The following is a 15,542-nucleotide window of genomic DNA, read 5'->3' as shown; positions in this document are numbered from 1 at the left end:
ACTTCAGGAAGTAACCAAAGAAAAAGAGAGAGATCATAAAGTCTTTACTTCAGGAAATAAAAAAAAGTTACCCGAATATAATAAACAGGATTATAATTTTTTTTCCCACATAAGCAACGTTATAATGTGCTTTTTTTCTTTTCTTTCTTTTTTAAGCAATAGGAAAGAAGTCCCTGAAGAATATAAATTTTAAATTTAATTTTGGAAAAACTTTAATTTAATTTGCTATATTAATTTCAACTGAAAGAAAAATCTAAATTTTCTAACTTTCATGGTAAACATTTTTCATACTATGATACTTTCAGATTTTATGAAGAGTTTGTATCTGCCTGAATTTAAAAATTAAATTAACTTAAATTACATGCTATAAAAGTCAATTCCCTTTGCCTTCTATAAAGAAGTCAAATTATTGTCTAATAAATCCATAATTTTCTCATCCCTTGTCTCCAATTTCCACTATAATACTTTCAGGGACTAATTTCCTCTATTATTGCCTGTTTCCTGTGACTTTATTGAAATCTATTACAATTTGAGAAATCTCAAGTAATCAACCTTATATTTTCTCATCTCCTAATTACCTTTGTAAGCTTTATGCAAGGTATAACTCTTCTCATATTATACCTTAATGAATGTTCAGTAGAATAATGACAATTGAGATGATAATTCAATAACAACAGATAGTCATTCCATACACATTATGTACCATTTTAAAAAATCTAATCTTATTTATTATGTTGTTAAGAATGTACAGAACAAAGTATACATAAATTAAAACATTTCTGCATATGCCATTGACTGATATGGATTGTTGTTATTGTTGTTAAATGCCTTGAGTCAGTTCTGACTCATAGGCATGATGTAATCAGTGATATGGATTACATCATTCAAATTCTGCAACCATTCTCACTCTCCTATTCTGCATAGCTCCTCCCTTATTAACATAAATCAACTGCCCTCTAATATTGATGAAAGTCAAAGTTTACCCCAAAACTATGTATGTTGTTGTTGTTGTTAAGTGCCATTGAGTCAGTTCTGACCCATAGCAAACCTGTATAGGGTTTCTGAGGGACAGTTCATGAGTTTGAACCACCAACCTTACAGTTCAAGGTGACTTCACAGTCCAGTGCACCACAGAGCCACACCAAGACTGCCAAGCTGTATATGTTGTTGTTGTTGTTGTAAAATGCTGTTGAGTGAATTCCAACCCATAGTGACCCTGTATAGGTTTTCCGAGGAGCTGCTGGTGTGCTTGAACCACTGACATTATAGTTCAAATGACTTTTCAGTCTGACACATTAAACCACAGTGTCACACCAAGACTCCAAGCTATTGTTGTTGTTAAGTGCCGTTAAGTCGATTCCGACCCAAGTGACCCTGTATAGGGTTTCCAAGGAACGGCTGGTGAGCTTGAACCACTGACATTGCAGTTCAAACAACTTTGCTGTCTGACACATTAGCCCATGGTGCCACACAAGCTGTATATAGAACTCTGTAAAACAACTAATAGTATAGAAAATTGTATATAGGAGGTTTTCAACATATAACATGCATAGATGTGTTGTTAAGTGCCATCTAGTTGGCACTGCTGAATAAAGAACCAAAGGAAACACTGTCTAGTCCTGTGCCATCCTCACAATTATTGTTACATTTGGGCCCATTGCTGTTGCTATTGTACCAGTTCATTCATTGGGGGTCTTTCACTTTTTTGTTGACCCTCCACAATACTTTCTCCAGGGACTGGTCCCTTCTGATAACATGCACTTAGTAAGAGACAAAGGCTCACCATCCTGGCTTCTAAGGGGCATTCTGGCTGTACTTCTTCCAGCACAGATTTGTTTGTTTTCTTGACATCCCACAGTACTTTCTTCAACAGCATAACTCAAATGTATCAATTCTATGGTCTTCCTTATTCACTGTCCAACTTTAACATGCATATGAGGGTGTTGAAAATACCACAGCTTGGGTCAGGCACACCTTAGTCATCAAACTGATATCTTTGCTCTTGAACACTTTAAGGAGATCTTGTGCAGCAGATTTGTCTGGTACAATATATCATTTGATTTCCTGACTGCTGGTTCCATGAGTGTTGATTGTGGTTCCAAGAAAAATGACATCTTTGACCACTTCAATCTTTTATTGGTCCAGTTGAGAGGATTTTTGTTTTCTTTATATTGAGATGCAATACATACTGAAGGCTGTGGTGTTTGATCTTCAACAGTATTTTAAGTCTTCTCTACTTTTAACAAGCAAGGTTGTATCATCTGCATATCTCATGTTGTTAATGAATCTTCCTCCAACCCTGAGGCCACATTCTTCTTCATATAATACAGTTTCTCAGATTATTTGTTCAGCATACAGGTTGAATACGTATGTTGAAAGGATGCAACCCTGGCATACATCTTTCCTGGTTTTAAACCAATCAGTTTTGTCCAAACAACTGCATCCTGGTCCGTATACAGTTTCCTCATGAGTAAAATGAAATATTCTGGAATATTCATTCTTTGTAATGTTATCCATAAATTGTCATGATCCACACAATTTTGCTCTGTAAACAAGTTCCTCATAAGTAATATTAAATGTTCTTGAAAACTCATTCTTCACAATGTTATCGATAGTTTGTTATGATCCACACAATCAAATGACATTGCATAGTCAATAAAGTACAAGTCAACATCTTTCTGTAATTCTCTGTTTTAGTCAAGATCCATCTGAAATCAACAGTGATATATCCCTAGTTATACATTCTGATCTGAATCTGACTTGAATTTCTGGCAGTTTCCTGTTGATGTAGTGTTGCAGCTGCTTTTGAATTATCTTCAGCATACTTTTACTTGCATGTAATTTTAATGATATTGTTTGATGATTTCCACATTTTGTTGGGTCACCTTTATTTGTAATGGATACAAGTATTAACTCTTCTAATAAGTTGGCCAGATTTCTTGGCATAGGTAAGTGAATACTTCCAATGCTACATCAATTTGTTGAAAGATTTCAATTTGTATTCCATGAATTCCTGAAGCCTTGTTTTTCGCCAGTGCCTTTAGTGCTGATTAGACTTCCTCCTTCAGTACCATTGGCTCTTGATCACATGCTACCTTTTGAAATGGTTGAACATTTGTCATTTCTTTTTGGTATAGTGATTCCATGTATAGCTTCCATCGTCTTTTGATACTTTCTATATCATTCAATATTTTGTCCATTGTAGTTGTTGCTGTTAAGTGCGGTCCAGTAAGTCCGACTGATAGCAACTCTGTATGGAGTTTCCAAGGAGCAGATAGTGAGCTTGAAGTGCTGACCTTGTGGTTCAAACTGATCTTGCAGTCCAGCACAGAATAATTCATTATTGCAGGTCAAGGTTTGAAGTTTTTCTTCAGTTCTTTTAACTTGAGAAATGCTGACTATGTTCTTCCTTTTATGTTTTCTAACTCCAGGTCTTAACATATTTCATGATAATACTTGACTTAGTCTTCTCTGGTTGCCCTTTGAAAATTTCTGTTCAGTTCTTTACCTTTCTTATTTCTTCCTTTTGCTTAAGCATCTCTGCACTGGAGAGCAAGTTTCAGAGGATGTTCTAACATCCATTTTGGTCTTTTCCTTATTTTAATCTTTTTAATTATCTTTTGCTTTGTTCCTCTATGATGTTCTTGATAACATCTTACAGTTCTTCTGCTCTTAGGTCAGTAGTGTCTAATGCATTAAGTATTTTCTTGAGAAGGTCTCTAAATTTAGGTGGGATATGGTCAAGGTCATATTTTGTTTTAATTTTCTTCATATTCAGCCTGAACTTGCCTTTGAACAATTGATGATCTTATTCACAGTTGTCCCCTGATCTTGTTTCAGCTGATGCTATTTTCATCATCTCTTCCCAAAGATATGCTAAATTTGATTCCTGTGTATTCCATCTTGTGAGGTCCATGTGTATAATCACTTTTTATGTTGTTTATAAAAGGTATTTGTAATGAATAAATCATTGGTCTTGCAAAATTCTATCATGCAATCTACAGCATCATTTCTATCACCAAGGCCATACTTCCCAACTACATTCTGATCTTTCCTTTTTGTTTCTAACCTTCCTTTTCCAATTACCAGTAATTATCAATACATCTTGATTGCATATTTGAACAATTTGAAACTGAAGAATTTGAGAGAATTCTTCAATTTTATCATCACTAGCTGTAGTGGTTGGTGTGTAAAATCGAGTAACAGTGGTATTAACTGATCTTCCTTGTAGGTGTATGGATATTATCCTACCCAAGACAGTATTGTAGTTCAAGATAGATCTTGAAATGTTCTTTTTGATGATGAATGTAATACATTCCTCCTGAATTTGTTGTTGCTGACATAGTAAACCATATGATAGATTTAGAATGACCACTTCCTGTCCATTTCAGCTCACTAATATCTAGCATATTGATCTTTATGCATTCCATTTCATTTTTTGACAACTGCCTATTTTCCTAGATTAATTCTTTATACATTCCCTGTTCTGCTTATTAATGGGTGTCTTCAGCTGTTGCTCCTTATTTTGAGTTGTACCCCATCATCAAATGAAGACCCTGAAACCTTTACTCCTTTGGGTCATCATGGTCAACTCTACTTTTAGGAGGCAGCTCTTCCTCAGTCATATTTTGAGTACCACTCAACCTAAGGGTTTTATCTTCTGGCACTAAATCTGATAATGTTCTGCAGCTATTCATAATATTCTCATCTTCTAGGAGTCCTGGTATGGCACTACGGGTTAATGTGTTGGACTGCAAGAGTGGGCTGAACTGCAAAGTCAGTGGTTCAAGCTTACCAGCCATTCCTCAGAAACACTACACAGGTTCACTGTGAGTTTGAACCAACTTGACAACACTTAACAACAAAAGAACTATATCTGTGTTGCCCTACTATTCATAAGATTTGCAGTGGCTAAACATTCAGAAGGAGAGTCTGCCTCTCCTTCTCCCTAGTGTATCTTAGTCTGGAAACTCCTCTGAAACCTGTCCTCCATAGGTGACCCTGATGGTATTTAAAATACTGATGACATAGTTTGTAGCATCACAGCAACATGTAAGTCACCACATTACACTAACTGACAGATGACTGGTGTTCACGGAGAGACAGCTCTGTTTTTTTTCTATTACCACATGAAATTGTTTCAGATATTCATTGTTACGTAATTATTTGATCTTTCTTTTACAAAGATATAGGACCTACACCTCTCTCCTTGAATTTGAACAGGCTTGTAAGTGTTCCAACCCATGTAATGCAGTAGAAGTTAAATGAGGTGACTACAGAGGTTAGGTAAGAAAAGTCCAGAAGTATCTACTTGTTTATCTTGGAGTAGTTGCTTTTATAAGGAATCCATAAATCATCCTCAACATCAAGTGTCTGAATACTCTCAGATCATTATAACATGAGCAAGCCCCAGGGATGTGGTTGTTGCTGTTGTTCAGTACCATCAAATCAGTTCTAAATCATAGCCACCCTGTATAGTGTTTTTGAGGAGTAGCTAGTAGGTTTGAATTGCCAACCTTGTTCAAACTTACCTTGCTATCCAGTGCTTATCCTACAGCACCACATCTTCACATATAAATGCTCTGTTCAACAGCCACAGCAGAAGTTCAGATCGACAGCCAACATCTACTACTAAATATAAGTAAAAGCATTTGCAAATACTCCATCTTCTAGCTATGGTAAAATTTCCATATATCAAGTTTTCCTGTGTGCATCTCTTGACCACATAGAAGATAGACAAGGCAAAGAGTTACTAAGAATAATAAAATACTGCTTATATCATTTTATGCACTGAGTTGTTTTTTAAAAGTTTTTATTGTGAATTGAGTGATAGTTCACATGGGAGAACATTGGTTTTATACTCATCATATCATTGCAATGATTACAATCTCATCTGTGTATCATTATTAAACAGTATTTGCTTTTATTCCCACTGTTTTGTTTGTTTGTTTTTTGAAATGTACACAAAAACCCAAGGGTACATTTTGCAAGTCGGCCTCCTGGCTACCAGCACCTGGCTACCAGCACCTGGCCACCAGCACACAGCCTTTCTCTTTCCATGAGTCTAGAATCCTCAGCTGCTCTATTTCTCTATGCCCTCATCTCTGGAGTCGCTGCTTCTCTGGATAGGGTCCCACATTCTGCTTGTGCTCTTCTCCCTTGATGGTTCTAGAGTCCTCTGTTCCTAGACTGTAAAAGTAACTACTCCCCTCTTTTTGTTACAAAACTTCTACCTTTACAGTTGTGACAGTTTCAATTAGTCATGGTAACAATTACTCACTATTGAATCATAAGAATCTTATCCCCAGCTCTTTTCACTAGACCCGTCTAGACAAGATGAATACTATTCAGTGGGGATTCTACATTCCCCCTACACTCAAACTAAATTGCCTCTTGAAAACTTGTAAGCCAGTAACTGTGTGCCTTTATAGTGTGGTGTGGTGCTGTGGGCTAATGCACCAGACTGCAAAGCCGTTTGAACTGCAAGGTCGGCAGTTCAAGCTCACCAACTGCCCCTCGGAAACTCTATACAGGGTCGCTATGGGTCAGAACCGACTTGAACGCACTTCACAACAACAACAACAATAATTTTAGGTAGCCAATGTTTAAGTTGCCCATCCCAATCAACACTATAGACCGAGGGGATATGCCACTGAGATTCATTGGAGTGGTATTCAGTAATAATAAGCCAGAAAGATTGGTGTTAAGATTGGAAAGATGAGTAGTCTTTGGCTGTTCCCCACACTACTTCTAAAGTCAACCATGTCCTCCCACAATGGGCTCAAAATAGAGCGGTCATGATATAGGTAGGGGCTAGGGATTATGCAGGACTAAGCAATATGATTATTAAATCAAAGATAGGATTCTTGTAGGCATGGGAGCCTGACCACGTCACACACTCATGAAGTCAATCTTAACCACACACTATGCCAGTCAATACACTGTAGTAGTTGAGCATATAGCTTTAGGAGCCACACTGGAAAGCTTTTATTTGTAGTTTTTAAAATCACTAGTTATTTGACATTAGTCAAGTTTCTTAATAGCTCACTGCCTTGGTTGCTTTATCTATATAAAAGATTCACAATAACATCTAATTCATGTGGTGTTTTCAAACATGAATAAATTAAAATATGTAAAATATCATAGAATAGTGTGTAATACAAATATAAGCCTTCAAAAATATTGCTACCTATAGCCCTAACCTCCTGCAATATTCAGATGATACAACCTTGCTTGCTAAAAGTGAATAGGACTTAAATATTTACTGATGAAGATCAAAGACCACAGCCTTTGGTATGGATTGCATCTCAATGTAAAGAAAACAAAATTCCTCACCACTGGACCAAGAAACAACATTCTTATCAATGTAGAAAACATGAAAGTTGTCAAGGACTTCATTCTTCTTGGATCAACTATCAACACTCATGGAAGCAGCAATCAAGAAATCATTAGGCAAATTTGCTGCATAAGACCTTTTTAAAGTGTTGAGAGCAAAGATGTCAGTCAGCTTGAGGACTAAGGTGCACCTGACCCAAGCCATGGTATTTCCAGTAACCTCATATGCATGCGAAAGCTGGACAGTGACTAAGGAAAACCGTAGAAGAATTGATGCTTTTGAGTTATGATGTTGGAGAAGAATATTGAAAGTGCCATGGGCTGCCAAAAGAACCAACAGATCTGTTTTGGAAGAAGTGCAGCCAGAGTGCTCCTTCATGGCCAGGTTGGCCAAACTCTGTCTCTCCTACTTACAACATATTGTCAGGAGGGACCAGTCTCTGGTGAAGGATATCATGTTTGATAAGGTGGAAGGTCAGAGAAAAAGAGGAAGACCTCCAGCGAGATGGATTGGCAGCATCAATGGGCTAAAGCGTGTCAACAATTGTGAGGTTGACCCAGGACCAGGCAGTGTTTCATTCTGTTGTATATAGGGTCATTATGAGTTGTACTGACTCGATGGCCTAACAACAACAACAACAATAGCCTTAACATTAGGGCTTTTCATATGAATCTACAATGTTGTAAAAACAAAACTGATAAACCAACACCTATAGAAATCCCTTCCCACATAATTTCCAAAAATCTGTAGCTCTTATGTGTGTATATTTGTGTTAATCTAGACTAGACATTCAGTTGACCTAATCAGAAATTCATTCTCTCAGAGTGGTCAACCAATCATCTAATCATAAAATCCACAAGAATTTCTATAATTTTATCTAGACTCAACAACAGGAACTTTGATAATTTTCATAATGAATATGATAAATGAACCCCTGAATGGTGAAATTAGTAATTTTCAAGCTATGTGATTTAAAATAATTTATGAGCCATCAAGGCATAAGAATCAGTAAACCTTCACCCTTTACATTAAGACACTTGATCCTTAAAATTTTCTCAGCTCTGTTACTGTTGCAAGTAACTTTTGATCAACTGAATTGAACTAGTTATCTAGTTGACTGAGTATTACCTCAAGCATATTTTATCATTTTCCTTAGGGGAATTTTTAAGCAGGGTGTTTAGAGAGCACCAAAAGAACTAAAGAGCTGAGATTTCATTTTAGATTATAGAGGTGGGTATAAACTGTGTCTTTGTATTTGCTTATGAATTTCTGTAATATGGTAAAATAGAGTCTGAAATTTTATTTTCTTTCCAATTGAATGTGAGAGTCCTAGTAAGTAGCTAAACCTTACTTACATCTAAAAATTTATAACTACTGACATCTTTAAAAAAATAAAACTACAACCTTAATAGCTATGTATGATTAATTTGAAATAAGTCATTTTGTAATAATTAGTAAATTTAATTAACAGTTCATCTCTTCTTTTATGGTTTTCATATTATTGTACTCATAAGTCAGGGAAAAAACTTGTCAGTCACCAGGGCTTTATACAATGGCTACAAAAATTGGCTCAAGTATAATAGAGCAATCATTGTGAAGATAGCAGAGGACTGGGTAGTATTTCTTTTTGTGATACATAGGGTTGTTATGGATTGAAACTGACTTGAAGGCACCAAAAGACAACAACTATGCCTATCATAGGTCTTTTATTTTATATCATATATATATATAGGCTCTACTTCTCTGATTACAATCTAAGTATTAAACTCATGAATATATATTTATAGTAATTCCAATAAAGTCTCATATGGTTGATCAATGACTTTTATTACTGTTTATAGATTCATTGATTAAAATGATTTTTAATTTATCCTATAAAATCTAGTGGAAAACAAAGTATGTTTTAGCAGGAATTAAGGGAACATATTCCCCAGAGTCAAATTCCTTTTGAAGAAATGAATTTTGTTTGGAATATATAACATATATTCTAATATATAGTATATATTTCCAGCAATTAAGTCAAATAATTAATACTATAAGGATAGATGTGGTGGTAGTGGTGTACCATAGAGTCAGTTCTAATTCATAGCCACCCTACGTAGGGTTTCTGAGGTTGTAAATCTTTATGGGAGCAGAAAGTCTCATCTTTCTTGCATGGAACATCTGGTAGTTTTTGAACTGCTGACCTTGAGGTTAGCAACCTGACTCATAACAACTATGCTATTAGTGAGCCTTAAGAATAAATATATAGATCCCTAAATCAAATCATACAAAAAAACTAATATAAAATTTCTTAGAAAAAAAATCCTTATGTAGTATATAAAGATAAAAACATTTCTCTGTATTTTTCTCTTTATATGTATTCAACAAGTAATTTCATCTAGACTCTCCAGAATTACCTAAATAATAACTTTTATGGAGGAAGAAGGGAGAAAGGTCAAGCTAAAGTAGGGAATGTAAGAGAGTTAGGAAAATCCCAGTTGGACAATGAGGCAAGGACATTGTACTTTCCTAATCACTAGTCCATTTTAGCATAATGTTCTTTATTTCTTTGAGTTGCTACTTAGTCCATTATCTGACCAATTACATTATAAAAAAATATCTATCTGAAGATTCAGGGTATATTGTCATAATGTATTTTTATCTTCCATACAGTAGGGGGCAACCTTGAATAGGTTTATGAGTAATGATGTGGTTTACACTTGACTACCTAATGGATGATTATGTGGAGAGAAGCTTCACCACTTTCCCAAGCTCTGTATTTACAGAAGTCAGTTTATTTCCTAACTGAAATAGGAACATAATAACCTATTTCTTTTATATCTTGAACACTATGCATTTTGTATCTCAGCAATATCAACCCTTTATTAAATAGCTTTCTAATATGTGAATTTCACCCAAAGTTGAATATGAAAACAAAGAACAAATGAATAGCAAAATGGGATAGTCTAGGAGGAGACAATACATATAAGAAACAAAGTGATCCATAAATAATTGAAAAGATGCCCAAGTCTCATGTATTTATGATGTAATGTAAATTAAAATTTAAAATGTGAGATATATTTTACAAATCCAAAAACCTTAATATTGATAGCACCTAACATTTATATATAAGTGTATGCATGCAAAACTACTCTTCATTAATATTTAAGACATGTATACTAATATACTCTATTCAGATTTTGCTTCTTGTAGAGCTATATAGTCTAAAACACTCAACTGAATAAATCAATTAGAAATTGTATATTATACACAAACACACTTAGGAGAATAAATAAGCTGATGTGAAATTTAAGGAGGGGAAGAGGGCAAAAACCAAGTAAAATCAGGAGTCATTAATGTAATTTAGCCCCAAATCAACTATTACCTTGAAGGAATAAGCTAAATCCTAGTAAATTTTAACTTCCACTTTTACTGCTGTATAGAATATAGGAGACAAATTCTTAGGCTCATCCAAAATAAGGAGTAAAATTGAAAATTCATGCATAAGTGTCTAAAGTGTTATAACTTGAAAGAAAGAGAAAGAGTAAGAGAACTACATCTATCATAACCGTACCAATAAATAATTTGAATCAGGATCATGATGAAATGTTGGAGATGACTTGTTTGAGAACTGAAATAAGCTGGCTGTCACCCTCACAACCACCACCCATGTGGTCCAAAGAACCATAAGAGTACAATTCAAGTGAATTTAGTCATAGGGCTGCGGTACTGATGATACCAAGCAACTAGTAGAAGCACAGGCAAATCTGGAAATCCACTTCAATCTGAAGCACCAAGGAAATACTATTGACAAAGATCGAGAGCTTAAGAAGAGTGAGAAATTTACAGATAGATGCTATAGGTAGCTAGCTAGATACTTAATGAGGATTGATTGTTTAAATGTAGCTTTAAGTATAAAAGAAACAAAACAAAACAAAACCAGACAACAGAATTGCATTCACCAAAACATTCTATGCTGTAATCTTTTATACTTAATATCACTATTTTTAACATACTCTAAGAAACAGCCCAACATTATACATAGGATGAAGAATGATGGATAAGAAGATTGGACATGAAAATAAAATTAAAATGCAATTGATAGTTTAAACAACAGAGTAGAGTAAGTCAGATTGGCAAATAATTAGAAGAGGGACTCAAAATAAATATCTAAAATGCTGTCTAGATAGTAAAAAAAAAAAAGAAAGATGAACAATTTAAAAAAGATGAAGATAGGCATAATGACGGATAAATTGTGAATGTTTAGCAAATGTCTGAATGAAGTTTCAAAAGAATTTTAATAGGAACAAAGTCAATATTTTAAGAGATATGGAGTAAGGATTTTTCAGAAGTAAAAATGGACAGAATTTTAAGAAGAAATTAACGCATTCAACATTGTTTTGGATGCATGAAATCGATGCACATGCTTCTCAGTAATCAATGGTGAAATAAGAAAGCTTTTATAGATAGAGATTCAAATATATAAAATGGCAAGCTTGATTTAAGTGAGATCTAGAGATCTTTTTGAATAAAAGTGAAGGAAAGATAACTTTTTACACAAATTGACTTTTATTAAAATTGACATATTCCATAAACCAGAGTTCAGCAAAGTTCAAATTGCTGTTATCAAAATGGGCACATTTTTTTTTTTTACCCATAATGAAATCAAATTAGAAATTACTATAATCAAAGGATATAGTGTATTGGACCAATCTGCTTCAAAATGCCTTGTTAAAGTGTTAAAGAGCAAAGATGCCACTTTGAGAACTAAGGTGCATCTGACCCCAGCATGGTATTTTCTTTTGTGTGTGTGTAGTTATTGTGCCAATCCATCTCACTGAAGTTTTCCCTGCATGTCCGGTGACACTCTACTTTACCAAATAGGTATTCTTTACTAGTGACTGGTCTTCCCTGATGATATGTCCAAGTAAGCAAGTCAACGGTCTTACTATCTTCACTTTAAGGAGAATTTTGGTTGTATTTCTTCTAAGATTGATTAGGTTACCCTTCTAGCAGTCCATAGTTATATTCAATATTCTTCATTGAGACCACAATTTGAATGCATCAATTTTGTCTGTTTTCCTTTTTCATTGTCCAGCTTTTTCATGCATATGATGTGATTGAAATGACCATGGCTTGGTTCAGGCACACATTAATCATCAAAGTGACAACTTATTATTATTATTTTTTTTAATATAAAGAAGTGTTTTACAGAAGACTTACCCCATGCAATATGTCCTTTGATTTCTTGACTGCTGTTTTTATGATATTTTCAAATGCTGATAAAAGTTGGACAAAGAATTAGGACGACTGGAGAAATGGTGCCTTTGGATTATGGTGTTGGTGAAGAATATCGAACATACCATGCACTATCAGAACAAATAAACCTGTCTTGGAAGAAGTACAGCCAGAATGCCTCTTGGAAGTGGGAATGGTGCGACTTTATCTCCTGTACTTTGGACATGTTATCAGAAGGCATCAGTTCCTGGAGATGGACATTAGACTCAAAATAGACTCGAAAGTCTAATGTACAAGGTCAGTGAAGACCCTCAACAAGATGGACTGATATAGTGGCTACAACAGTGGGCTCAAGGATATCAATGACTGTGAAGATGGTACAGGACAAGGCAGTGCTTAGTTCTATTGTATGTAGGATTCTTATTCATCAGCACCAGCTTCAGAGCACCTAACAATACAACTTTCTGAAGAGATGGAAATGTTCATATCTGTCTGTATAATGTAAAAGTAACTGTACACATAAAAACTCACTAAAAATATGATTAATGTGGCTGAATCTACTTTTCACTTTGTATGGATATCATGGCAACATCAAATTGTCACAAATTTTCTAAATATTTACATTTTATTTAAATAACAAACATACCATGTATGACCACTGTTCTGAAGACCACCATATAAATAGTATTTTAGGTGTCCCTGTCAGATATGTACTGGACTGGTCAATCAAGGCAGGTGATTCAAATCTACCAGCCACTTCTCAGACACTGTATACAAGGTTGATATGAGTCAGGACTGACTTGACAGCACTTAACATCAACAAAAGGAGCCCTGTTGTGATGTTATAGGATAAACACTGGACTGCAAGTTCAGCAGTACAAACCTAACAGTCGCTCCTCAGAAACCCTATACAGGGCAGCTATGAGTTGGAACCAACTTGACAGCGTTTAACAAGAACAGCAAACAGCAACAGTAAACTTTAGTTAACAGTGAAAATATCAGATAAATTGGTTCTCTCCTCTCTGTCCTCTTTTCTCTCATCATTCTCAGATACCCACTTTCCAAATGGATGACTAATCTAACACAGTGGCCTCTTATCTCCTGGAATCCCTTATATCTAACAACCGCTTTCTATTTTCAACATCAATCACTTACACATTATCTCAAATCCCTGTCATCATCAGAAACAACATCAATCTGAATTCATAAATACATGTGTTCAATATTCTTACTACAAGAACCTTACTTAAAATTCACTTGCTTAAATTATCCCACTCAACACTATTTTGACTTTATGAAGACCTTTGATTAGTTGTCTCCTTCAATATTTCACCATTAATCAGAAACCTTTCTTCCTTGTCAAACATTGAAATAATCTATTTTTATACCCAATGCCTAAATAAAAGTCTTAGCTCCCTTTCCTTTTTATTAAGCTAGTGTATTCATTCATCTGACAAGTACTAACACAACGGTAAATTTAACTATTTGTTTCATAATTTACTGAAAAGAATGGAACCCATTAAGACACTCTGTCTTATCAGTTCTGTATATATGAAATTATTTGTATCATTACTTTTTTTCTTCCTGTTATTCTAAATATCCTTTGTTGTTGTTGTTAAATGCCTGCTCATAGTGACCCTGTATAGGGTTTCTGAGGAACAAATGGTGAGCTTGAACCACCAACCCTGCAGTTCAAATCAACCTTACAGTCCAGCACATTAACTCACAGCACCAAACCAGGACTCCCATACATATCCTTACTTTTATCCAAAGCACTCATTCTGAATGTGCTCTTGGTTTCCCTCCCTTTTTTTGGTTTCCATGTCTTTACTCCTTTTCCTAATAACTGCACTACATTTCCAGTCCTGCTGGACCATTCTAATTAATGTTTTTTGTTTTTTTTTTAAGGTTTTTATTGTGGATTGAGTGAAAGTTTTCAGGGCACATCATCGGTTTCACATTCAAACATTCATATACCTTGTTTCATTACATTGATTATAATCCCCTCCACATACCATCAGTTAACAGAGTTTCTCTCTATCCTCTTTAGCTTTTTGGGTTTTTTTTGGGGGAAAAAAATTGCCTTTTTGAATTTACAGTCTCAGCTTTTAGGGATCTAATTAATGTTTAAACGTGCTAAAATATAGCCCATTTGGCGAAATAATTCCTTGATCTATGATCTTTTTTTTGGTGGTGGGGGGGGAGTTACTTACTTATATCTCTGACTCCTTAATAAAAATCTCTCTTGAAACAGTTGTCTGCAAATACTTTCTATAATTTGTTTGTCATTCATTCTTTCTTCAATTCCCTGCAATCTGGATTTCACCATCCAAATGGTATATTTATTTTAAAGTAAATGATGATATTCATGTTGCTGAATTGGATAGTTAATGTTTATTCTTCATCATAAAAGCAATTTCAGCATCATTTGAAAGAATTGTGCAGTCTCCTTCATGATACCGTTTTATTTCTGTATCCATGACAACAGGTTTTCTGGTTCCTTCTTCTGTTTCTTCTGGCTAGTTCCTTTTTTCTCTAGCTTCTGAACTTTGATGTTTTAAATCTATGCATCCCGAATCTAATAAATTCTGTCATAGGAAGTGGTTACTTTCTTTTTTAATTTTAGTATAATTTATAATTTTATACCTAATTAGATCTTTATTTTCTTTATCCCTACTAAATCACAAATTCCAAAAATAAATGTTCAATCAAGGCTTCTCTGCAATTAAATGTCCAGTTAGAGTATAGCACTTGAGATATTGAAAGTAAACTTTCAATAACTATTTCAATTAATAGCTATATAGATACACACATACGCACACACACATATATATATGTGTGTGTGCGTGTGTGTGTATTCAAAACTGTATTTAATTTTAAACCATAAGGATAAGCATTGTTTGGACTGTTAACTGTGAGGTCACCAGTTCAAAACTATCAGTCATACTTTGGACATGTTGCCAGGAGGGACCAGTCTCTGGAGAAG

Source organism: Chrysochloris asiatica, unplaced genomic scaffold, assembly GCF_000296735.1.
Source record: "Chrysochloris asiatica unplaced genomic scaffold, ChrAsi1.0 scaffold00001, whole genome shotgun sequence".
Taxonomy (NCBI): domain Eukaryota; kingdom Metazoa; phylum Chordata; class Mammalia; order Afrosoricida; family Chrysochloridae; genus Chrysochloris; species Chrysochloris asiatica.
This window is presented reverse-complemented; position numbering follows the sequence as displayed.